Source organism: Polypterus senegalus, chromosome 6 (genome assembly GCF_016835505.1).
Source record: "Polypterus senegalus isolate Bchr_013 chromosome 6, ASM1683550v1, whole genome shotgun sequence".
In the NCBI taxonomy this organism is placed as follows: domain Eukaryota; kingdom Metazoa; phylum Chordata; class Cladistia; order Polypteriformes; family Polypteridae; genus Polypterus; species Polypterus senegalus.
The window spans coordinates 76,537,182-76,564,615 of NC_053159.1; the positions used below are offsets into that span (position 1 = coordinate 76,537,182).

At 38.4% G+C, this 27,434-nt stretch overlaps 1 protein-coding gene across 2 annotated transcripts in view; it reads right to left on the reverse strand.

Moving 5' to 3' along the window:
- Positions 1-27,434, reverse strand: part of col18a1b (collagen type XVIII alpha 1 chain b) — a 315,691-nt gene that overhangs the window by 140,707 nt on the left and 147,550 nt on the right. The gene's annotated exons all lie outside the window — the stretch shown is intronic.

Consider the following 27,434-nt stretch of genomic DNA (forward strand, 5'->3'; position numbering starts at 1 on the left):
CACTACTGGCAGCATGCAGCTGTCCAGCTTCTCCAGGATGGCACATCCATACATGCTATCACAAGAAGGTTTGCTACGTCTCCCAGCACAGTCTCAAGAGCATAGAGGTGATACCAAGATACTGGATATTACATGAGGGAGAGCTGGACAGGGCCGTAGAAGGGCATCAACCCAGTGACAGAACAGTTATCTGCTCCTTTGTGCGAAAAGGAACAGGAGAAGCACTGCCAGAGACAGGCACTCGAGAAAGGGTACACCAGTGAAGAGATGTTCACACATGCTAATACAGATGAAGGGCACTGAAGGTACATGCAGGGCAAGAGACAGTAAATATTTATTCTATTACTCGCCTTCAATAGGTACCATGGATAGTACTAAATAATAATAAATACAGTGTATACAAAGCAATGAAATGCATTAAGGGACAATAAACCAGAATAGAATACAAAAATACAAATACTACAAGAAAACCCTGAAAAGACAGCAATGTGTGGTGCAAACACAAATTTTCATGGGCACCTGAAAGAGAGGGTAAACTGAAAGGAGGGTCAGAAATTCAGGGTAAGTTGACGTTGTCCTGAACAAATGAGTTTTAAGTTGGTGTTTTTTTTAAAGAATGAATTATGTCATCCCTTGTATTGCATGGATAGGCTGGGTTTGAAGTTCAAGGTAATGTGATTCACTACAACAAACCATCACTAGAATACTTGCTTAGAATGTTAAATAAAAATAGTGATTGGAAGACGATTCTAGAACTTTAGTATAAATTACAGTTAATAAAAAAAGGTTTGACAAAAATGGGCTCACACAAGATAACAATCCCAGTTCAATCTAAAATCACAAAGGTCAGAAACTACAGTTCAGCATGGTCGTAGGAAAGGAGCTCTGCCAACAACTTAAAGGATGAGAGTACTAAAAAATCCGGAACTTCTAACAGAGCTAATGGCAGACATATCCCAATGGAAATGAATCGACAGAACTCTCATGACAGTAACAGTTTCCATTGTAGTCATCATCAGTCTCATCTCCATATGCCCAGAGCCAAAAATACAGTAATCAAAGCTCAATTTGAGACCATTAACTTCAGAGCAAAGGGGACAATTCTGAAGTGCTGTCTCCTCTGCATCAATCAGGCAATAGATTCACATAACTTAACAATTCCACTAAGGAGAACTAAAGTCCAAGTCCTAACCTTTTCAAGAATTATTCATTATGCAACTGGAAAGAATAACCATGCTGTTCTTAAAGAACATTATAAAGAATCTGTTCCTGATTATTTCATTTGAAAATGTTATGCCAGTTAATCAAATATTGACATCTGAACTAGACTAACAAACATTTTAGCAGCAGGGAACCCACCGACCTTGAATGAGGCACCAGTCCATCAAAGGGTCCATATTGGCCAGTCAAATTGTACATCTTTGGGACATGGAGTCAAACAGAAGTATCTGGAGAAATACCATCCATACACAAGTATAATGTGCAAACTCCATACAGACAATAACTCCATTGGGGTTTGAACTCAAGTCACTGGAGAAGCAAAGCACCAACTTTTTTGAGCATACTAACTAATTTGAGGGATGAATTCAAGCCAAGTGGTAACTGTATAATTTTAAAGTTAAATTATTAGTTTGTATCCTGTCAGATAGCAATGGTGGAATTGAAAGTGAAAATAAAAAACAGTTTTGCATTTTCATAAATCATGTGTATAATATTTTCTTTTATGCAATATTAAGGTGTAAAGTTTCTTCCACCATGTTGTAAGCTGATTAAATTAGCATTTTAACATGTATTTATTTATTTTTTAAACAATGTAAAAAAATACACATTTGCTGATGTTTTTGCAATACACGGAACAGTTTGGCAACATATAATGTTTGTTAATCTCTGATGCTGTCTGAGCCCCCATTACATGTTTTCTGCAGTTCTGGCTGTTCATGGCTAGGCAGTCTAACCAAAGTCATTACTGATGTTGCACCGCGTACCAGTAGACTTTCTGTGTTGTTTAAGAAAGCCTTTCCAAAAGGCATCCTGGGGCTATTAAAAGTATGATAACTGTATAAATTGTACTTAAATTATCAATAAAAAGTTGCTATAAATTCAAGCGAACATCAATAACTAGTAAACACACATTCTATGAAGGGATTTGTAAATTGCTAAAACAAAAAAACTTTTTTCCTTCAAAAATGATTGGAAAATCTCCTTTAACTGATACCACAGATGGAAATGATCTTTTGACAGTTTTAAAGTACAATACCACATGCGTCTCAAAAATGTTAAGTGCTGCACATTGTTGTTGTCAGATAAATGAATGATAAAGGCAGTATTCATGCCTGCACCTACCAACTCATACCAAAGCACTTTACAGAGATTAAGCTACAGAGTATGGATAAAGGACAGCTGCAAATTGCCATCCAGAAGACTTTGCTATTAATATCTCAAAACACACAAGAAAGCCAAATCACTCCTTAATGTCTGTTGAATAGCAACTTATTCATAATGCTGGTAGCACAGTAGCAGCTAAATTATTAAACACTTTGCAAAAACACAAAACTGAGAGCAAAAATAAAAAGTTCCACTCTCTTTGGGAAAATTCTTCTCTGAACCTGATACAGCATGATGGATGTAAATCTCCAAGACAACCTCATTCTCATGGATAAAAAATGCACTTTGGATAATTGTCCTAATCTTCCTTTCCTACTGTAACAAACTTCCTACAGCAGGAATTTTTAGGCGTCTGCCAAATATAAACTCGGCTTCAAACACATACTTAAAAACACTTGAGTTAAAGCGTTGTTGAAGACTATCCAGTTCAAACAATTTAAAATAAGTTATATTATCATAAATCAACTGTGGTTTGAAAATTAAGCTAAATTCTGATTCAATAATTCGGAAAAAAAAGCAGCACAATTACTTTTGTATTATGTCAAATATTTGGTGGGAGTGTGAAAAGGGTGTCTAAAACTAGCGTTAGCACAATACAAAAAGAAAAAAGAAAAGCACATTTAAGGTAAGCTCAAATAAATAAATAAATAACTGTGTCATATTTCACTGAACAGGAGACAATGTGCTGCACCAAACCGGGAAATTAATGTGAAAGACTAGATTTTCCCATGGGCCCAATTTCAACAATATATTAGTGGCAAAAGTCCATGGGAAATCTCAAAAATCTTAATGTTTCTACTAATAACTGAAAACCACAGGGTGTGGTTTAAAAATGTTGCCCCTCCTTTATCTCTGTTAATGAACTAAATGGCATTAAAGCACCAGGCTGCAAGGAAGTTCCGAATAAAATGTAACGACCATATGGTGGTTGTTATGGTGGTGCCTAAATGCACTTGAACTGAAAAATTACTTTAAATCATTCCCAGCAGTATCTTCATGGGATGCAGACTGTAGTCAATATTTCAGTGCCAGCAAATTTCTACTGATTGAGACACTGGTAGCCCAATGTATTAATTACATAAAAAGAGAAAAAGCTGAAACTTACCAAGTAACATATAGTGCATCCGGAAAGTATACACAGTGCATCACTTTTTCCACATTTTGTTATGTTACAGCCTTATTCCAAAATGGATTAAATTCATTTTTTTCCTCTGAATTCTACACACAACACCCCATAATGACAACGTGAAAAAAGTTTACTTGAGGTTTTTGCAAATTTATTAAAAATAAAAAAATTGAGAAAGCACATGTACATAAGTATTCACAGCCATGAAGATCAAAATTGAGCTCAGGTGCCTCCTGTTCACCTGATCATCCTTGAGATGTTGCTGCAGCTTAAACTGGAGTCCACCTGTGGTAAATTCAATTGATTGGACATTATTTGGAAAGGCACACACCTGTCTATATAAGGTCCCTGTGGTGTTATGGGTCCACAGCTCGTTTAGTAAAGGCCATTTTTTAAATAAATAATCACCACTCTCGCGGCGGCTTAGCGAGGAGGCGTTGGGCCATAGCAAGCCCCGGGGCGATCTGCAGTGTGGGCATTTCTCACCAAGTGCACAGGTGAGGAACTACCCACATCCATGATGTTCCTGTGGCTAATGTGCTGCAGCTGCTATGGCCCTTCGCTATATAAAAAGAAGTGCAAGTCGGATGGAAAGGGATATAGATCAGAAATAAAAAGAAGAACGAAAAGGATGGAGGTTACAGGGAGCGAGTGAGTGAGCAGGTCGGTCCAGCAGGAAGCGGGCGAGCGAGCGCTCGTAGGTAGCTGAGCAGACAGCCTGGGTGTTAGGCCGACACCCAGGGCGTAGTAGTTGTTGTCGCTCCCGCTGAACAAGCATGTAGCGGGAGTGACCAATGAAGGAGACGGGTGACTCCGCATGGGGCCGCGGATGGCAGCGGGAGTCAGGATTTGGGATGTGGTGTCCTCCACGTGAGAGCCTTGGCTGTGTGAGGAATTCCCAAGTCGCGGTCTGGAGGGAGCGGAACTGAAGCCAGGTATCGGGATGCCGCCAGATCGGTAGTGGAGTAAAGGTCAGCTGCAGGTAGAGTGGCTCCCCTGTTGCGAAGCCTGGATAGGGAGAAGCAGGGGAGTCACCAGTTAAAAGAAGGCACCGGGCTTGTTGTCGATTTTAAAGTCTGCTTCCATAAGAACGTTTTAAGCTCGTTTTTTTTAAAGGATTGATTTTTCTATTGTTTTACCTCCACGTGTGTTTAAGGATTATTTATTTATGGAACTATTTTTGAAGCACTGCACTTTATTTATTTGAGCACTGTTTTGTTGACTGTTTTAATAAAAGCACTTCTGCACTTTTTGTACCATCCCCTTGCTCAAATGTTGTCTCACTGTTTAGCTCATCGGTGACATTACCGATGGTGTTGGGTTCAAGGGCTTCCAAATATCAGAAGGGAGCATGGAGCCAAAACCCACATCGTCACATTGTGGTAAATTCAATTGATTGGACATGATTTGGAAAGGCACACACCTGTCTATATAAGGTCCCACAGTTGACAGTTCATGTCAGAGCACAAACCAAGCATGAAGTCAAAGGAATTGTCTGTAAACCTCCGAGACAGGATTGTCTTAAGGCACAAATCTGGGGAAGGTTACAGAAAAATTTCTGCTACTTTGAAGGTCCAAATGAGCACAGTGGCCTCCATCATCCATAAGTGGAAGAAATTCGAAACCACCAGGACTCTTCGTAGAGCTGGCTGGCCATCAAAACTGAGTGATCAGGGGAGAAGGGCCCTAGTCAGGGAGGTGACCAAGAACCCAATAGTCACTCTGTCAGAGCTCCAGAGGTCCTCTGTGGAGAGAGGAGAACCTTCCAGAAGGACAACCATCTCTGCAGCAATCCACCAATCAGGCCTGTACGGTAGTGTGGCCAGACGGAAGCCACTCCTTAGTAAAAGGCACATGGCAGCCTGCCTGGAGTTTGCCAAAAGGCACCTGAAGGACTCTCAGACCATAAGAAACAAAATTATCTGGTCTGATGAGACAAACATTCAACTCTTTGGTGTAAATGCCAGGCGTCACGTTTTGAGGAAACCAGGCACCGCTCATCACCAGGCCAATACCATCCCTACAGTGAAGCATGGTGGTGGCAGCATCATGCTGTGGGGATGTTTTTCAGCAGCAGGAACTGGGAGGCTAGTCAGGATAAAGGGAAAGATGACTGCAGCAATATACAGAGACATCCTGGATGAAAACCTGCTCCAGAGCGCTCTTGACCTCAGACTGGGGCGACGATTCATCTTTCAGCAGGACAACGACCCTAAGCACACAGCCAAGATATCAAAGGAGTGGCTTCAGGACAACTCTGTGAATTTCCTTGAGTGGCCCAGCCAGAGCCCAGACTTGAATACGATTGAACATCTCTGGAGAGATCTTAACATGGCTGTGCACCGATGCTTCCCATCCAACCTGATGGAGTTTGAGAGGTGCTGCAAAGAGGAATGGGCGAAACTGGCCAAGGATAGGTGTGCCAAGCTTGTGGCATCATATTCAAAAAGACTTCAGGCTGTAATTGCTGCCAAAGGAGCATCGACAAAGAATTGAGGAAAGGCTGTGAATACTTATGTACATGTGATTTCTCAGTTTTTTTTTAATTAATAAATTTGCAAAAACCTCAAGTAAACATTTTTCACGTTGTCATTATGGGGTGTTGTGTGTAGAATTCTGAGGAAAAAAATGAATTTAATCCATTTTGGAATAAGGCTGTAACAAAATGTGTAAAAAGTGATGCGCTGTGAATACTTTCCGGATGCACTGCACATGTAGTGATTGTTGATACTTGAGTAAAAAAGGCTGCAATATATCTGGATCTCGTAGGTGATCTTGTATGCGATGCTGGTACTGAATTCGGAAATACGTTATATGCAGTATGGCTTCAACACAGCTCAATATCAGATTTAAACAGTCACTAAAATCAGTGGACCTACTTAATACACAAATCTTAACAATTATCATTTTTCTGTGTAATAAATAATGACAGATCTATCCAGTTTGTTGAAAGTACTTTTACCTCTTTCACACTGCCTTAAAGAACAATTAATGCATAAACTCTCAAAAGTGGCAAAAGGTCCACAAGTATGTTCAATAACAATAAACTATATTATTCTTTTCTTTAACTTCACTTTTTCTTCCAGGAACATAAAGTTAGCAAACAGCTTTGTGTCATCTGTAAACTCGAAAGTTTGTCCCTATACCACACCACCCTTTTCAATCTTTGGAGTAATTTCAACAAAGTTGTGAACATATAATGACCTAACAAGGAATAACAATAGGAAACATTTAGACTGGATGTTATAGTTTGGAAAGTTAAGGATATACATTGCAAATAAAACATGTTGGAACTCAACAAACAAAATGCTCAAGGGCTAACAGAAATAACCCTATATATACTGGATTACACTTTTAATCATTCTTAAGGTGGATTGTTTGCATAAGCATCATTCACAGAGCAGCTGGTACATCCACAGGAAGGGTTTGAGTAAGAGAAACTGATCTTATTTTAAATGTTTGTTTTAGCTGAGGCTCAGTGATGGCTTTCGGACACTCAATGCAATAATACTTGGTCACTACATACAGTGGTGGAGCTAATTTTTAAGGGTTTTGAAGCAACCAACAACGAGGTCTGGGTAACTACTGTTATTATCTTCAATGGGGTTATTCCACAACAGATCACCAAATCTTTTTTTTAATAATGTAACCATTAAATGTCAGGGTTTTAAAAATACCTTCTCATACAGTAGACACCCAACATTTTTGAGTAATGTGGACTAAAGTCACTTCTTGGGCCCATCTATGATTAGGGGCACTGAAGCTTATAGCAGATCTGCCCCTGATTACAGGTCCAGATTCTATTTTGAAAAAAAAAATATGCACAGCACTATTTACAGGAAGCTAACCTTGAGTGAAAAATTCACCCTCCTTGATTTGATTCAAGGTTCAAGTTCAGTTTACTCACTAAATGTTGCATTTTCATTTTCATTTCCCTGTCTTAAAATCTGTCCTTGAGCTGTATCTGATTATTTTCTGGACATCTTCAAAACAACTTGACTACCATTCTAAAATTTAGACCCACTTTACACCCAGCAATATCTTCCTTCTTTATTGAGGGGATCACAATCAGCTGCCACATCAGACTGTGATTAGATCACATCTGTAAGCAAACAGAAACAGATAACAACCACATTTAACACGACTCTAAATTTAAATGCAGTTTTATCCTATACTATTTAATGTCTGGTAAATATCTGGGATTAAAACACTTAGAGACTTGTACGTAGATAATGTCTTCTCATCCTACGAACAATTACTCTTTAAATTCAGCTTCTCATCAACACAATTCTTCCACTATTTTCAAGGTAGAAACTTTGCTAAGCATTCAGATTAATACATGTTAGTGCCCGGTATAAGGAGGGCCTTAAGCCAGCATCACACTGCACTATACAACACACTATGACTTTTCCAACAATTTTTAGTCATACCTTTTATTTACATAATCTTGGTTAATTGGAGGGAGTCAGTGAGACTCTGCTGTGAACCCAGTCTGTGCCATTCTTCAGTGAAGCCCGTTACCTAATGTGACATTAACTTACTCCTACTAGTCTACAAGTCACAAAAAGTCTTTAGTCACAGGTGCAGGCTCTGTCTGATAACCAATGAATTGTCATACAGAAGTACAACGCACAGAATGCAGCAGCAAGGAATAAGGAGCAAACATGTTTAGTACTTCGCAAACAGAAGACACGCCCATCTTTCTGTTGTCTTGTGTTTTAATACTAAAACAATGGAAAAAAGAAAAAAAGGCCAGAGATGTTAGCTTAACTCACCATACCTGTTAACCCATCAGGCAGCAAGTCATTGGCTGTCACAAAAAGGGGCAAGCACGACTGTGCTGGAAAGTTGGCACTCAGTTGGTAAATGTGACAAGGGTAGAGATTTTCAGTCATTTAACTTGACATAGTCCAGTGATAAGATAAACAACTCCTCCTCCATGACCAGAAGTCACGTAATGTGACATCAGCTTTTATTCAATGCCCTGCAACTTGCTACAACAAAATCAGACTGGCACGAATTTCTTGTAGTGCAACTCACAATTTGAAAGGGTGGGCTTTCTTGTCTACAAGAGATAACTACCAATGAGCTCTCAACTGGAAGCACAATACATACACTACTTACAAGCAGTTAAGAACAGAAAAAAAGTGGAAGGAGGTGTTTTGAGTTGCGCAATCAGAGGATAGGCCTGTCAAACTTTGAAACCAGCTTAGATGTCTATATGATGTAGAAAAAGAAAAATAATTGCAGCGTGCACTATGCTGATTTCCAGCCAGCACTGTGGTACTTCTGCGGTACAATACAAAATTTGGAACTATGGTGAAAAGTCAAAAGGGAATCATATAGTCGGTTATCACCTGCAATTCCTCATCCTGTAATTTGACACCCTAATAGGCAATGAGATTCAGCAACTGCAGTCATAAAATGTGACTACAAATCGAGTTCAGTCCTTAAGTGTGACAACAGTCATAGTGTCCTATTTTAGCTTTTCACATCTGCTCCTAATTCCCACTCTGTATAAACTGAAAAAATTAACTTTTTTGGAGTCTTCAACTCAGATATTTGTCAAATTTCTGTACTTTAAACATCTTTAGCTAAGTTTAGCCTAGTGCTACAAAAATTTACACTTACTCCAATTAACTAAGAATGTCCATGATGGCTCCAAGAAATTTACTTAATGAGCCTTTAGTAATTCATGTCTCTTTTGTATGTGAGAGAAATCTACAATAATTTATAAGTAGCATCTCAGTAAAGTATTCCTTTATTGCCAAATTTTATTTTTTTCCAATCGAACTGCCTTATTTTTTATAAGAATTCAAAAAATGTTATACTATGTGGAAATTAATATTTTTTTTCACTCAGAGCACTGAAAACAATAGGCCTCTACATGCAGTTTATGCTCGACATCAGAAATAAGCAAAGGTCAAGTTTGTTTTACAAGTTTTTAGAGATTTTTTCCCCACTAATGTAAACAGTAATGGAAATTCCCACATGCTCTATTATAAAATTCTGCATCACAGACCCACAGCGTCCATGACCCGACCTTTGCTGTGAAAATCTTGCTCCATAAACAAACCTGCAATGAATCCCCTGTGTTAAACGAAAGTCAGTTTTGAGAAAAGTTAAGCAGAACTCAACCACTTTATTTTAACTAAAAGCATATAACAGTTGCAACCCTGCCAACCCTGTTCAAACATAATGTTATATTTATATCTTTGAGCTAGCTACAGTATGCTGTAAATGTCCTAATTTGGAATACAAGGGATTTGAAAAATGGCTTATTAAAAACAGATCTACAGTCTCAAATATATGCAAAATTTCACTATAAATTACATCCCCGAAAAAACTATTAAAAGCATAAAAGTTAAGTCCAGAAAATATTTGGATTTGCCAAGGTAGACAGATGAGCATAGTTTAGTGAACATTTATATTTGGCTTTGAAAAAATGAGGCAATACAATAAAAAAAAAAAAAAATAACCAAGTTTAGGGATGTTGAGAAAAACCATTTATGGAGACATTCAAGTCTGCGTCCTTATTTAATAAATCAGTCAAGGAACAGGGGATGGCTGGGGGCCGAGGTCACCTGCATGCTGGTGAAACCAAAAACGATGGGTGCAGCAACATGAGAATGACTGACAAGAAATAAGAAAGAGCAAAGGCGTCACAACTGTATTATGAAGCTATGGAGTATGAAAATTCATCATGCAAATCAGGGATAAGATTATGAAATATATATTGTACTTGTATACACAAATTCTGTATTTAAGCAAGAGTAAATTGTTCCTGGTAGGTTGCAAAAGCTAAGATGAGCAATTTGGAGTCGGAGGTTATGTTGTCTCTTCCAAAACAATTTAATGTATCATTAAATTTTAGATATTTAACAATGGGTCTTGCATTAAAATATGTAAAAATCAGATTCCCACATTTACTAAGAAACCCTTGTATTTAGAGTTTATAGACGCACATTTTTATTTGTGCATTATGCACAGTACAGATGCCTGACACCCACTGGAAAACCACTAGAAATGTCATGCTAATACTTCAAGACAGTCTTGGGCATGGGTGACTAGATTATTAATTATGTATGCACAATAGCAACAAGGGCAAAATATTTTGGGTTTGGGGTTGAAAAAGGAAGCAAAAATGTTTTTGGGTGAAGTGGAAATGAATACCATTTGTTGAATTAAGAAGGTACAAACCAGCAATACAACATAAGCCTGTGTGAGAGTACAAGATAAAATGACAGAGGGAAGTGTTTACACACTTAATTATTTTATGTTGTGTTCTACGTTAATTTCAACTTTTAGCACATAAAATTCATCATGGCTTCTCTTTCAGTTGATCAAGAACTGGACTGGACTCGAATAACATAACTCATGTTCCATCTCTAACAGTTGAGTAATGTTGGCAATGTTATGTTAAACATCGGGCCAAATACATATCAGAAGAATTAATTGCAGAAAATATTTGTTGTCTTGTAGAGATTTGCTGATTGATGAAAGGAACAGCAGACAGACCTTACACAGTCTTTTACTTGCAAAACACACCACCATGTATGCACATGCTGATTATGTACAGCACACTAAAACAGCAAAACCAACACCACTAGTTCATCAGTCAAACTATTTTGAAAACTAAAAACCAAATGCATTGAAAACAAGAAACAGTGGGAACTCTAAATAATGTTAGAGTATATATATATATATATATATATATATATATATATATATATATATATATATATATATATTTAAATATATATATATATATTTAAATATATATATATAAATATATATATATATATTTAAATATATATATATATATTATATATATATGTGTACACATACACACACACACACCACATGTGCATACACTCAGAAGTAAATATGATCCATACACAGAGTATAAGAAGAGGGACAGAGATCTATAAATGATGCCATAAAGCTGAAAAGCCATTCCCTGATGCCATTAAAGTTACTGTGGCCTTTTTGACTAACAAAGAAATTACCTCAGAAGCAGAGTTACACCAAGTACTTTCAATATTGATAATTGAAATTGGTGATTTGCTTATCCAGAATGGCTAAATTCAGTATTCTGGTATTCTATTGGTTAACATAATAAAAAATATGGGTCATAAAAATAAATAGAGAGTTCATTTAGCAAGCAGTATGGAACAAGGGAACACTGAAATGCCAGCCAGCATATACTCAAGTGAAAAACATTTGCTGCACCCAGGCTTACACACTATGCACTATATAATTAGTCAATACAAGTCCTTTCTTTTATATGTTTAGTGTTGCACCAGGCTTAAAAGAACATATACCTTTAGACTAAATATATCTAGTGTGATAACTGATGGAAGGTTGGATGGATCCATCCATTTCGTAAACTTCATTTAGTCATTTTCTATCCTGCTTAGTCCTGAACAGGGTTATGGGGGGTGCTGGAGCTTAACCCAGCAAGCATAGGATGCAAGGCAGGAACAAACCCTGCACAGGGCACCAGTCCATTGCAGAGCAAATACACACTAACATAAACACACACCCCAACCATACACTAAGGCCAAATATACAAGGGTGACAATGTACATTCTCTCCCTCAATGTGGACTGGATTCTAAATATGACCAAAAACCAATTCACAAACTAAGCTATTTCACATTAAGAAAATTACTCTATAATTTAAAATATTCTTTATATTTTGTCAAACTGAAAAACCCTTAAAGAATGTTGTTTGCATTATTGTTCTGCATTTAGAGATTTTGCAGCAAAAGGGTGTTATGATGAGTAAAATAAAAAAATGTCTATCAGTTGGTCTTGTGCAAAGTGATGTGAGAATGAAGCACTAAAATGGGGGGTGAATACAAGCAGTGAAGCTTTGGTCAACATTTCCTAGAAAGCTATATATATATATATATATATATATATATACACTGCTCACAAAAATTAAAGGAACACTTTAAAGAAACACATTAGATACATCAGATCTCAATAGGAAGTTGGATATCTATACAAATAACGACAGGGCAATGTCTTAGGAACAAAAGGATGCCAAGTCTTTTAATGGAAATAAAAGTTTTCTGCCTACAGAGGGCTCAATTGTGTAGACACCCTAAAATCAGAGTGAAATGAAGATGTGGCAGGCTAGTCCATTTTTCAAAACTTAATTTCTGCTACTCAAAATGCTTTTGAGTATCTTGTGTGGCCCCCACGAGCTTGTATGCATGCTTGACAACGTCGGGGCATGCTTCTAATGAGACGACGGATGGTGTCTTGTGGCATTTCCTCCCAGATCTGTAGGAGGCATCCCTGAGCTGTTGTACAGTCTGAGGAGCAACCTGGAGGCGCCTAATGGACCGAAACATAATGTCCCACAGATGTTCTATTGGGTTTAAGTCAGGGGATCGTGAAGGCCATTCAATTGTTTCAATTCCTTCATCCTCCAGGTACTGTTTGCATACTCTTGCCACATGAGGCCGGGCATTGTCGTGCATTAGGAGGAAACCAGGACCTACTGCACCAGCGTAGGGTCTGACAATGGGTCCAAGGATTTCATCCTGATACCTAATGGCAGTCAAGATGCCGTTGTCTAGCCTGTAGAGGTCTGTGAGTCGCTACATGGATATGCCTCCAAGATCATCACTGACCCACCACCAAACCAGCCATGCTAAACGATGTTACAGGTAGCATAATATTCTCCACGGCTTCTCCTGACCCTTTCACGTCTTTCACATATACTCAGGGTGAACCTCCTCTCATCTGTGAAAAGCACAGGACGCCAGTGGTGGACCTGCCAATTCTAGTATTCTATGGCAAATGCCAATTGAGCTTCCCGGTGCTGTGCAGTGAGCACAGGGCGCAGTAGACATTTGGGCCCTCAGGCAACCCTCATGAAGTCTGTTTCTGATTGTTTTTTCAGAGACATTCACACCAGTGGCCTGCTGGAGGTCATTTTGTAGGGGTCTGGCAGTGCTCATCCTGTTCCTCCTTGCCCAAAGGAGCAGATACTGGTCCTGCTGATGGGTTATGGACCTTCTATGGCCCTCTCCAGCTCTCCTAGAGTAACTGCTTGTCTCCTAGAATCTCCTCCATGCCCTTGAGACTGTGCAGGGAGACACAGCAAACCTTCTGGCAATGACACGTATTGATGTGCCATCCTGGAGAAGTTGGACTACCTGTGCAACCTCTGTAGGGTCCAGGTATCACCTCGTGCTACCAGTAGTGACACTGACTGTAGCCAAATGCAAAACTAGTGAAGAAACAGTCAGAAAAGATGAGGAGGGAAAAATGTCAGTGGCCTCCACCTGTTAAACCATTCCTGTTTTGGGGGTCATCTCATTGTTGCCCCTCTAGTGCATCTGTTGTTAATTTCATTAACACCACAGCAGCTGAAACTGATTAACAACCCCCTCTGCTACTTAACTGACCAGATTAATATCCCATAAGTTTCATTGACTTTATGCTATACTCTGATTAAAAAGTGTTCCTTTAATTCTTTTGAGCAGTATATATAAATATAAATGCTCTGAGAGGAGTTGATGCAATATTTAAAAAGAGTGTTATAAAGATCTGTTTAACAGTTTTGATATGAGATGATATGCTCAATGATAAGTAGTTCTTGGCTAAGTGCCTTGGGACAGTCCTTAAAGCAGATTAAAGCTTATCAATGTCTGGCAATACTCCTCTAAAAACCTGGCAAGTATTTACTTAAACCCTCGTTGTGCAATGAAGGCACTCAACAAAACTACAACAGTATGGCCAGTGTTAGAGAGCAGCATGTACAGGTGGTGCTCAGTGTATAGCAACAAAACCTCCCAGAGAAGAAACAACATTTAACATATTTAAATGTGGGAACAGGCTGGGATAATAAACTACAGCAAACACACAAAAAGGTGCCCCAGAAGGAAAGAGATCGACACTGTTTTTTTTTGTACAGGCAATTCCAGTATACTATAACACAGACATGAAGTACTAATTTCAAAAGTTGAGCTCGAATAATCAGTTCCACGGTATATAATTCTAGTTTTCTATTTTTAAAAAAAAATCATAATGTGAGGTCTCACTGGAACACTATGTACAGAATAATGGTTTTATCTAGTTGTTTTTAATATAATTCTAGAAATGAAGAGTGGGGCCACAACTTATTTACAGTAGCATGACCTCAGAGAAGATGAGAGGCATAGAATTAAAAGATACATCAGTACACAGCATTTAATACTGATGAAAGAAACACCTCACATATTTATAAGAAATAAAAACATAAGTTCAGTACAGTAATCCTTCACTATATCGCGCTTCGACTTTCGCAGCTTCACTCTATTGCAGATTTTATATGTAAGCATATCTAAATATATAACACGGATTTTTCGCTGCATTGCGGGTTTCTGCAGACAATGGGTCTTTTTACTTCTGGTACATGCTTCCTCAGTTGGTTTGCCCAGTTGATTTCATACAACGGACGCTATTGGCGGATGACTGAGAAGCTACCCAATCAGAGCACGCAGTTAAGTTCCTGTGTGCTGATTGGCTCAGTGACGGAGCACCGAATTCAATTCTGCTGCGTTAACCAGGAAGTCTCATCTCGCTCATTCAGCATCAACGTGTTTCGCTGTGTAAAGAGTTAACTTTTGTGCTCTTTTGTGTTTATCTTTGTGCATAGTTAAGCCCTTCGTTATGGCTCCAAAACAATCTGTTCCTGCTACTGCTTCAGGGGCCGTGCCCTAGCGCCAACGGAAGATGCTAACGATTGCTGAAAAGATAAAAGTTTTGAATATGTTGAAGGAAGGAAACAGCTACACCGCTGCAGGATTCCATTACGGCATCAATGAGTCCATGATTCTTTTTATTTAAAACGAACAAAAAGAATATAAGATCTACGGCCTCAGTGTCCTTTCACCAGGGAGCAAAACAAGCTGTAAGTGGATGTAATAAGGTGGTAGTTTGGATGAAATCTGCTTTAGGGATTTGGAATGAAGACAGCCAGAAGAAGAACAACAGCGGTGCTACACAATCGCCTGAAGAGCTGTAGCACTCTCCTTTGTTGTGCAGTAAAATTACTCATCGTTATCGGACAAGTCGTCGTGTCATTGTTGGTGAGTAACCATAATTAATTTTCTACATACAGTACTTATTAAATGTATATACGTTTAGTGTCACTGTACACACATTTTACTGTATACAATTTTTCTTGCATTGTACATATTTATTGCTGGTGGCCTGTCTGTCGTAATGGCTGTAACATATGTGATATCGGAGACGCTCGATATCTTTAAAATATTATTTAGGTTTTACTGTATATAAACAGTGTGTTTACATACATAATTTCAACGAATTTTACCTAATATCTAAGAGAATACAAAGAGGTTTATTTTGAATAACAATGCGGGAAATTTTATAGTGTGGGAGAGTTTATAAGGGCTTAAAAAATGAACGTATGGTTTTTACCTTTCACGGGGGTTCTGGAATGCAACCCCCGCGATCGAGGAGGGATTACTGTACATACCTACCTACATACTGTAAATGTGGAAGCCTAGGTCTAGGAGGCTACATCTGATGTTGGCCCCAGTAGCTATCTGTGCAGAAGACACAAGGCCTTCCTGTATGATTTGGTGGCTTCTTTCCACATACCGCAGTCCCACAACCACAAAACTTGTGTGTTTTATGATTGGCGACTCCAATTTTTCTTAGTATGAGCGTGCATATGGATGTGGATTTGAGCCCCATGATAGACTGGTACCCTTTGTAGGGTTTGAGTCACAGTGATCCCAAATGTAGGACAAAGCATAATACCTTAAAAATATGCAGGAATATATCTAAAAAAGTAATTCAAATGAGTTGCACAATTTACTTACTTTTTGCTTGCACTGTAGATGTACTTTTAACATAATTGCAAGTCTGAGTTAAGGGTTGTGAGGAGCAAGGACCTATCCCAAAATCCAATTGGTACAAGGCAAGAAAAGCCAAGCCATTGCTGGGCCCACTCATGCACACACCCACACAGAATCAATATTTAATTTTAACTATTTTTTTGTATTATATTACATTTAAATGTGTTTACTAAAAACAAAAATTAGTAACAGCTTTAAAAAATAAGTCTAAAAAGAACTGGCCAGCAATTTTTTTCTCACTTGGCTTTTATTTTTGTGATGTTTAATTAACCTTAATAGACTGTAAACTAATACAGAAGAAGGGAGTGCATGTCTTATTTTACTGCTTTTACTTGTTCCCACAATTCTAGACAAAATGTAATAAGTAATCTCATCTGGACTTTTCCACTTCCCCCAAGGAAAAAGTTAATTTGTTCCCAAATCACATTAGGCATGCATGCTTTTACAGTGCTTCATTTGAAAAGCAATGTTAATATTTAAAAGAGTGCTTCAAGAAGCCTGATACTTTCAAGAAGTTAAAGTATTGAACGTAGGAATAAATAGAAGTTAATCAATGGGTAGAATAAGCAAAAATGACAAAAATGCAAAATTAATTACTAGATGATATAATGAAGCTACAGAGTCAAGAAACTAGACTGGATTATTACAAATAAGCAGCTTAATTTAGTAACTGAAAAAGTGATGTTTACATGGCATTGGGATTGCTGGTTTTAAGTTCATCTCTCGCCTAAGTCTTATTGTCAGGTTACAAGTGATACATGGGTCCTTCATCTATCCTAAAAATGTATTGCAGTGAACCACAATATTCTGGAAATTTGTGAACTTAAAACTCAGTTGAAGTTGATCATGTAAAGATGTATACCACATCATTTTAATTCAATAGCAGTAATATGTCCACTTCTGCACTGTCCATTGCAAGGTCAAGGCTAGGCCACACCTTTATATCCCAGCCAAATTAGAGTTACTGATTAACCCAACATGCACAGCTTTCTCTCAGAGACTCCTCAGAGAGACATGACACCTGCACAAGCAGAGTGTGCAAATACTCCACATGGACCTAGGCATTCCTGGGATTTGTAACCAGGTCTTTGGAGCTCTGAGGCAGCAACTTTAACCACAGCCCAACAGTCCACCCCATCCATTTTCTGTACCCACCTTCCCAGTTTATATGCCTCAAGGCTGGTAGCATTGAACCCTAGTGCTGCAAGAGGACAGTATTAACCATTTCACTACTCTGCCACTTATCAAATAACAGATGTAAAAAGTAAATTCTTCAAAAAAAACAACAAAAAAAACAATCAAAATTCCTGCAGTTTCTCTAGTGACACTTACTTACTGTTAATAGCTTCATTATTTTCCATTTCAGCTAAAGATGCAAATCGTATGAACAGCATTCTCAGAATAAGAAATATGGGGGGAGGTGGGTGTTATCACTCGCTCCAGCTTTTTGCTGGAAGGCTTCACTTAATGGTTGAACATCTGTCCCCAGCTGTGAGCCTCTTTTAGGAGCGAACTGGGAAAAATTTGTCAAAATACAGCAGTGGCAGAAACAATGAAATCTATATCCATCTGGCCAGCATTAATGAGCCCTCGTTTTACAAAAATATTTCACACTTTTTTTTCTCCCTGTTTGCCCACATGCCATTTCACAAGCTACACTAATCTAAGCATTCATTTTTCAGGGTTTGGGATGGAGCAAGATAGAGTCTTAAGATTAAAAAGAATGCAGCTATGATATGTTTCTAATGATTTTTGCTGTCGACTTATTTTTTTCAACATAATTTCTTACTGTAAGAAGTGTAATGCTGATGCTAAATATATTAAAGTCTACGTCATACTTTTACTGCTGGAACATGGAGTTTTTATTTACATGCATAAGTTGTACTACATTTTTTCAGCATTATGCTGTTCACCATATCTTTCACTGAATGACCAACACCTGCGGTGCACTTGATCCTTTATTTTCCCAACCAGAAAATGCAGTTACGCTTATGAACCATGAACTTTTCACCACAAGAAAGCTGCCACACAAATATTTCTTTGCATGATTCAATCCTATGACATAATGCTTTCTGTTGTATTCTTTCCCATGTCTCGACAGACACTTTTTGTATGTGAGCTATTCGACCCAGGAGTACAGCCAGCTGTATGGCACACATCACTTACAAAGACAGCTTTTTCGTTTTGTCCACCCAGCGGCAAACTCAAGTACAGTTAACTGCAACCTTACCACTAGGAAGGATAATTATCATCAAAACTCTGGTAAAATATTGTAGTCTCAAAAGGTTTAGGTACTCTAGTCTGAGTATTCACTAATATCAAAGACTGTCTTGCAATTCATTCAACACTTGTCTTTATACTCTCAATTGAAAAATCAGGGTTCAGTATTCAATTTTCACTACTCAGGCACATTAACTACACATGAAAAGTGAGAGCAGACAGACAAAACTATATCAGGTGAAATTTAAAGAGTAATATAGTAAAGCTTCCACAATGAAGATTTACTGGGCTAATTTGCAATCCAAAAATTGTCAGCTCAGGCCATTAAATGTCCAAGTGCAACAGGAACACATGATCCACTTGAAGGATGATGTGGGGAAATCTGAAATTATCACTAAAGGAATGTGCCTAAATAAACTTGATTACACATTCTATAGTTGCTCTCCCAGATAAACCAGCCATTTTTAACAACACATGTAGCTATCACTTTGTTAAAGTAAATTTATTAGCATAAAACAGGCAGGTGATATGTGTTAGTGCTCATCTCATTCTCTTATCTGTTCTCAATGGATTCTTTTTCCTGGATGTCATTATTAATCATAGTCTATTGATTTTGGAGACAAAGGTAGCAGACCTGCTACACCCTTATCAACATCACTGAACCTCACTTTGGGTCACTATACAAGTAGCTTTAACAAATAATAGTGACAGAAGACAAAATCCTGAAATGGTCAAAGGATCAACTGACAAACATGTGGTACCATAGGCATGGCTTAGATCCATGGACCTGGTTCAGATTGAATGGGTAGTCTCAATGGAGTCTGCACATTATTTTCTTCCATTCAAACTTTCTCTCACAACCTAAAGATACTTATGTTAGGCTAAATCATGATGTTGAGGTGCATGGATGACTGGAACACCATCCATAGTAAGTTTAAGTATAGTCCATGATTCTGTAGCACTAAACAAGGGCTCAGATGCTGTGACTGAAAGTTAACAATAAATCTGTGAACATGGTCAATAAGTATGCTTTCTTCTATCAGTTATTACAAAAGGAAATACTGGTGAATAATGTCAGCTCAGCATTAAGGAGATCAAAAGGATTATAAATAGTATAAATTGTAGTCAATCGTTTTTAAAATGTTTTTATATTTATTATGATTGGCACAGTTGGACAGTGGTAAGCATGATCCTGTGTTCAGATCCCAGCCTGGTCACAGTCTGTGTGGAGTTTGTGGTTTTCTCCTCTAAAGGATTTTTCTTTTGATCCAATGTTTTATCTCCCAAACCCCTAAATACAATCAGGTTATGTTAGCTTGCAACTGTACGTTGGCCCTATGTGAGTGAGCATGTCCTGTTAAAGACTTCCTCGACTCCCTGTGTCAGTTCTGGCGTAACAAACTTGAGCTCAATTTAAGGGGGATTAAAGAAGAAGTTTGGTATTTTTCAAATCAAAGTTATTTATTCACAATAACGGTATATATTATTATGCCACATAAAATTTGGTTCTAAAGTAAAGCACATTTTAAAAGTTTTAAAACATAACTAGCACGCTCTTGTATTTTATAATGGAGCTAATGGGTACATGAATCCCCTATTAAAGAAAAGCCTTAAAACTTACTGAATATGTTCATTTTCAAAGCCAAAAATGGTTTCAACTATTGATCACTGTCTTTAGATTACATACATATTGCAGAACTGTGCAGTGAACTCATGTAATTTTAAGAAGGAAAAAAGCAAAACACTGCTTTGATATTCACCCATTTTAAAAGAAACCACTTGTGCATTTTGTTTTGCTTTACGTTGTCCTCTTCCACGGTGGCCATTAAGTTCAAGGGGTATGGATTCACCTTGAAAAGTCACCAAGTCATTCCTTCACTAAATGGAAGCTTTTTTAATTATTTCACTAATATATTATGCCCCTGCATTGATTAATACATGTATGTACTTCAGTGAGAGAGAATATTCAGCCTGCCTGTAGCATGAAATAAGAACTGAACTGACGGTTTAGGCAGTCGTTGATGGGAACTAAACTACTGGCAGTACACTGTGTTGTCAGTGTCTTGGGCGTCTTTGCAATGAGTTAGTATTTTACAAACATATTAGTTGAGATTATCCCACTGGACATCACCATGAATTGTCTTTGAAATAAAAGATCCCACTTGGAGACTGAAACAGTTTAACATTAGTATGGGATATTAAATAGCGGCCCACTCCATTCTATTATTCTATTAATGTTCCTAACACGCTTATAGAGGGCGGGGCAGCTGGAGCATATCACAGCAAACAATGACAGAAGACAAGACAGAAACAGCCATTGAACTGGACTCCAGTTCATCCTTGCATAAACACAAGCATATGTACACCACCACAGGCTAGGGTCAATTTAGCAATGCAAGTTTGATTTAGTTTAATCAGATTAAACAATAAAGTTCAGTCTGTTCAGTACAGAGATTTTAATGTAGGCACGGTGACAGCACAGAGTTGTCATTCCTACCTCACAGCACCAGGGGCTTCATGAGTTTTGTTCATTCTCTCCATGTATTTACAAATTGATTGGTATGGGTGACTTTCACTGAGTTTACTAACTCAAACATGTTGTCCTCAATTTTTTTATTATCATATCCTCAGCAAGAGCAACTCATAAAAAGTCAATAGTTTATTTCAATCTCCTCTATTGCACACTCTGTCTTTTTTGCTTGGATCATGTGTGTGCATGACATACCACAGAATAGGAGGCTTGGTTCTTTCAAAAATCTAGGGCTTTTATTAAAAACACAATTCAGTATAATCTGATCAATTTAGATTTGTTTTCTAAAGGGTACAAAGAAATTCATACATGATCTTTTGACTAAAGTGCCACTTGCCTTGAATCTTGCTCTGAATCCTATTTAAAATAGCAACACAAAATGTAATGGGCGAAAACTCAGCACTATTCAGAAAAAATTAAGTATATGATTTAAGTAAGCATCTGTCTGTTACAAGCCATGGCAGAACATAACCACTGAAAAAATTGATTTGAAGAAGCAAATGTGGGGGTAACTCCACTCATGGTGGCTACGAGTAGATATGAGAACAGAAAATGTATTCGTAACTCAAGAAAAAAGGTCTAAGAATCTGTTATAAAATAATTAATTTTTAGTTTCCTTCCATTATCACAAGGATGCCTAATAAATGCAGAAGGCACGTTTTCTCAAATCAAAACCTTTGCTACCTTAAAGTGGATGTATATGGTAAGTTTTAAGGCTTTTTCGTTCACTTATGTACACATGTACCCTTCATCCCCATTGTCAGCTGTAAAAAGAGACAAAATATTTTAAAAAGTTATAAACATACTTCACTTTAGAACACAATTTTATGTGTCAAATTAATATATATGATTGTGAAGAAATAAATTTGACCTGAAAAATACCTTTCCTTTTAAGATGAGACTAGACTAAATTTGGGAAACCGCTACAAAATGCAGAATGGCTAACTAGATGTCTGTAGACTTTGTTAAATTTAAACCTTGCTACTCAAACCGATGATACCAAGTTTTAGTTGTAAGCATTCTTTGATCGTAACTATTCTACAACTGTCCCACTTTCACTTGGATCAGTACAAACAATTGTGGAACACAGCTACCACTGCAGTTACAGCAGCCAAGGACTTAAAGTATGTTGTCCTTTTACAGTCTTGAACAGGATGTGCCTCTGATTATCAGCCATGAAGTAAGCACACTAAACATATATAATGGTCTGTTATTTTTCTAACGGCTCATCATGCCAGGTTTCCATTATCACACACTTGTATGTTATTTTGGAATTGGGTCATATGGCAGGAAAGAGGAGTATCCAGAAATCTTCACTATACAATTATAAACCAGCCTGCAAATACAGCAAAATTTGAATGTAATGAAAACTTCTCTTTAAGAAATATAAGCCTTATCCAAAAGTGTAATATTCATTAAATACATATATTAATATCTGAAGTATCATTTTGGAAAACCGCCAAATTAAAATATCTGTGTCAAGAAACTTTGGAAGGAAAACATTTTCATGGCACAGCTAAAATGCATAACTTAAGGAACAGAACATTTTACTAGTTACAACATCACTAATGACACACTTACTCCATTAGGGAGCTTCATCCAACTATGTAGCATCTGCAGCAAGTCAGGAACCAACCCTGGAAGGGATACGAATACACTAAAGGTCATACTTATAATAATTCTTTGCATTTATATGGCGCTTTTCTCACTACTCAAAGGACTCAGCAATTGCAGGTTAAGGGCCTTGCTCAAGGGCCCAACAGAGCAGAGTCACTTTTGACATTTACGGGATTCAAACTGGCAACCTTCCGATTGTCACTGCAGATCCCTTGCCTCAGAGCCACCATTCTGCCTAATCCATAGCACACCCACATTTACACACACAGGAGCAGCACAGAGTGGACTGCATGTCTTTAGAATGTGAGGGAGAATCTGGAGTAACCAGTAAAAACTAATGTGGACCCAACAAGATCCAAAAGACAACACAGACAGAACTGAAGCCCAGTTCTCTTGTCTGAGACAGAGAAGTGCTAATCGCTGTATCATCCATGTTACATGTTACATGTTGGTCAGACATGCAAGGAAGAATTTCGCCATACTCTACATATGAGACAATTTTTATACTGTCATGAAAATACCAGAGATAAAGTAGTTAAATACAGACCCATATGTCAATTACTAACTTCCTTAGCTAACAACTGAAATTCAATTCATTTATTTGTTAAAAGAAATAGCCTTGAAAAAGTCAGCCTTGATGTGTCACATTTTACATTTATGTACAATAAACATACTGCTTTATCAAAAAATATTTCAATGGTAAAACTTCATGGCTAACTATTGCTAGGTGCTGGATATCTGCATAATGTGCATTAATAGAGGGTTTTTTTTTTTTTTTTTAATTTCTCACCATCCCAAAATAGAGCTCTCTCATGGGTCTGACCAACATACATATGGTGCTGAAAGGAAACAATAAACATAACATTCTCAAACCAGCTTCAAGTAGTCCAAGGTCACAGGGATGAAGAAGTCTATCCTTGCAGTCCTGGGCACATGGTAGAAACCAAGTGTGAACAAACTTTTATTCAAAGGAAAAAAAAGTGTCACACTTGCTACAAAATAAAATGGCCACAGGAACAACTGTCATGTGCCAGTGATTCTATGAAAAACAGAAATATATGTAATAAAGTAGGGTTGTTAAGGCTGACTTGCGTTTGCATAATGGTTTTATGAGAACCATTATTCTTAAAGGAAATAATGTTTAAAAAGAAAGGTGTCATTAAAGGGTATGGAACAGAACTGCCCTGTGAACCTAGGGATTCATAAGGAAGAATGAACTTTGCCATCTGCATTTAAAACCATCAGGAGGAGGGGCAGCTCCAAAAGTAAAGAATTTCCCAGGAGACAAATGTTTGAGCCCGTGCCTGCAGAAAGCCCACTGAACTGTAAAAGGTAAGTTGTGAAGCACATTCCAGCTACATCCCTTCTTGTCAACACTTTCATGCCACACTCACCCAGTATCTTAGTTTCTTGTGCAAACATTTGGCTAGGGAGTGAAAGACAGAATAAATTGTAGCAGACCCAGTCTTCTAGAAAGTGTAATTTAAAATTTTAAACAGTCAGCCTTATTTAAGCAGATGGATAATGTCTCTCTTTACATGTGTAACATTAGACAAACTTAACAATTACATGTGTTGGAACTAAACTGGAACTAAACTATTCTGATGAAAAGTAAGAAGTAGGCGCTAGAGAAGTATATACTGTGTGTGTATGTATGTGTATATATACTGTATACAGTATATATATATATATATATACTGTGTATATATATATATATACTGTGTATATATATATATACTGTGTGTATATATATATATATATATATATATATATATATACTGTATATATATATATATATATATACTGTATATATATGTCGGAACAGGTACATTATTTTAATAAATGCTATTGTTGGCTGACTGTAACCAACTGCTCTGCCAATGAATGATGGATTTTCCCCTCTCTCTGGCCTTTTTATTCTTTCTACTTTATTTTCAGTGGTGATGGTTTTTCTCTTCTTTACAGTATCACCAGCACTTGCATCAGATTTGTGTTTCAGAGACGGTGAAGACAAAAGGTTAAGATGAGCTCTTTTGCACAGCACTGTACACACTATCATAGCAGGAAGGCACCCCTCGTCAGCACGTCTGGTGTACTGACAGGAGACAACTTCCTGCTATGTACGTAATAGTACAAGCAGGCTTGCTACTGAGAATGAATGGGGGCGGCGAGAGGCAGTTCACCTCTGGCCCACCACACAGTCACCTCCACTGGCCCACCACACAGTCACCTCCACTTGCATACAGTATGCTGCCTGCAGCATCCGTCCACCGAGAATGAACAGGGAGGCAGGAAGTGAAACACCCACCACAGCCCCCATTCAACAGGCAGCCACCCATGGTACACTACAATGCTGCCCCCGCCACCCCATTCACCCTCAATGGCCTTCATTCAGCCACAACTGGGTCACTGCTTGCAGCATCACCAGCCGCCCACTGTGAACGAACGGGGCAGCAATTCGAGGGACACTGCAAAGCTGTGTGGTGGGCGGACAGTGAAACGCCCACCTCCACCCCATCCAGCCTCTGTCCTGTCAGGAGCAGTAGCTGCGGTGGCGTGGTGGGCAGGCAGCGAACCGGCCCATCAAGCCTCCGTCCTGCACACGAGCAGTAGCTGTGGCCCCAGCAACTATGGACCCCGGGTCACCGCAACCAGTCGCCCACTGAGAATGAATGGGGTGTGGCTCCCATTGCCTCATTCATCAACCGGAGCCGCCAGAGGGACACTACACTGCGCGAGCAATGAAATTACCCCCTCCAGCCACCGCTTGCAGTGTCCCCGGGCCGAAGATGACAGAGTGGCAGTTACTGAGAAACCTGCGTCAGCATCCCCCAGACAGATGAAGGAACAGCTGCAGCCCCATTCATAAATCATATGTCGAATGTCCATAACTTGGGGACTACCTGTACTTTGCACTTGACATTTGGAAATTATATAAAACACGCTTTACCATCAAATTTTGAAAATATGAACTTGTGCATGTGAGTGCCGTTACCTCAGGGTGTAAATGGTCTGCTCTTGTCCAGACACTTCTTAGGTTATAACTTTACACTTGCCTCACAAGTGCAAAGCCACTTAGATTATTTTAGTAGACCCAAAAACCCCAGGAACCAGTTTGTGTGTACCAAATCCAGGCCACTGTTATCAAATTTGGAATGATTTAAAGGTGCCTTTCCTACCACTGGTCATCAGTCCCACCAATATTCCATAACAAAGTCATCTGGAGCTGAAACCTACCCAAGCGCCATTGGTTATGCAGCAGGAATACACAATGGGAGGGATGGAGGTCCATTACAAAATACATTAATTTAACCTAACCCATATATGGGAGGAAAATAAGGTATCTAGAGAACACTTGCATAGACATACCTGAATGGAGGCCATGCCAATTACTGTAGCTCTGTGATGCTCACTGCCTATTCTACTGCCATCATTTTTGACAATTTCCTCTTTTACATCATTCAACAAATTGTGCAATACTCTTTCCTAACTCTTGCATAGTGGGCAGTTAATTCCTGTCAGCCTGTCATTTGCATTCTAAGAGTAGCAGAGAAACTGAAAATCTAGACATGAAAGGGGAGCAAGTTTCAAATAATTAGAAGCAAGCAAAGGTTTGCAGATGGGGGAGAAAACAATTTTGACCGTTTTGTCTGAGGCCAAAAGGTTTGCTAGCAATCACAAAAGCATAGAAACATAACCTAATATCTAGCGCCATTCCAGACAGAAATGCATTTCTATATGTTGCTGGCGAAGAACAGCAGCAAAACAAAAACATTATTTAAAACAAGGAAACAAAAAAACACTTGGAGATCATACAGCACATTTTAAATTATATCCCAAATATGCACCTTATATCAGCAATAGTGACTGTCACCACCATATACGTACTCTTTTAATGGACTGCGGGACACTTAGATATTCAACACAAGACAGATCACCAAGTGTTTTAAGCATCATCTCACAAAATAGAATCAGCCATGCAGGATGTTCCAGTAATCTGACAGAATTAACTTACTTGCAAAGATATGGAAAGATGGAAAGAACAGAACATTTTAGGAGAGTTTAAAGAAGGGGAACGGGACAGAGCTCAAGAATGCACTTCAAGGCACTTTTACCTTTTCCACTACTAAGAGAATAGCATGAGCAATCATCATCATCCATTTCAGGTAGAGAGTCGCATGATATGGGCAGATGGCCTGAATCAAGGTAAGTCCAACAGTTATCCAGAAGGGTCTCACAGACAGCACGGCATGGAAGAAGAGGTACCTGGCTAGCTGATTCACACCTGGGTACCAACAGTAAGCAGAAAAACAATTCCAAGCTGCTATGGCACTGAGAATTCAGCAGCCACGCCCATTCATGCAAAGCTGCCCGGATTTCCGCCACGCTGCTGTGATTGAAATAATTAGGCAAAGCAAAGTTTTTAATGCCCATATTGAGACAAAATGGCAAATCAGTGGCCATGGCTAAGCAGCGGGTGGATCCTGGCGATAGAACATTATAATGACTCACAGGGTTGGCACTCTTATTAGTAGTTAGTAAAAAAGACTCAGTTTGGACGACATTATTATTAGCAGCCCCCACCACCTGATTAGTGACATTCAAATTAGGTAAATTTAAAGAAACTCTACTGCCGCTGCTATTTGTAGCTAGGCCATTATTGGCTATTC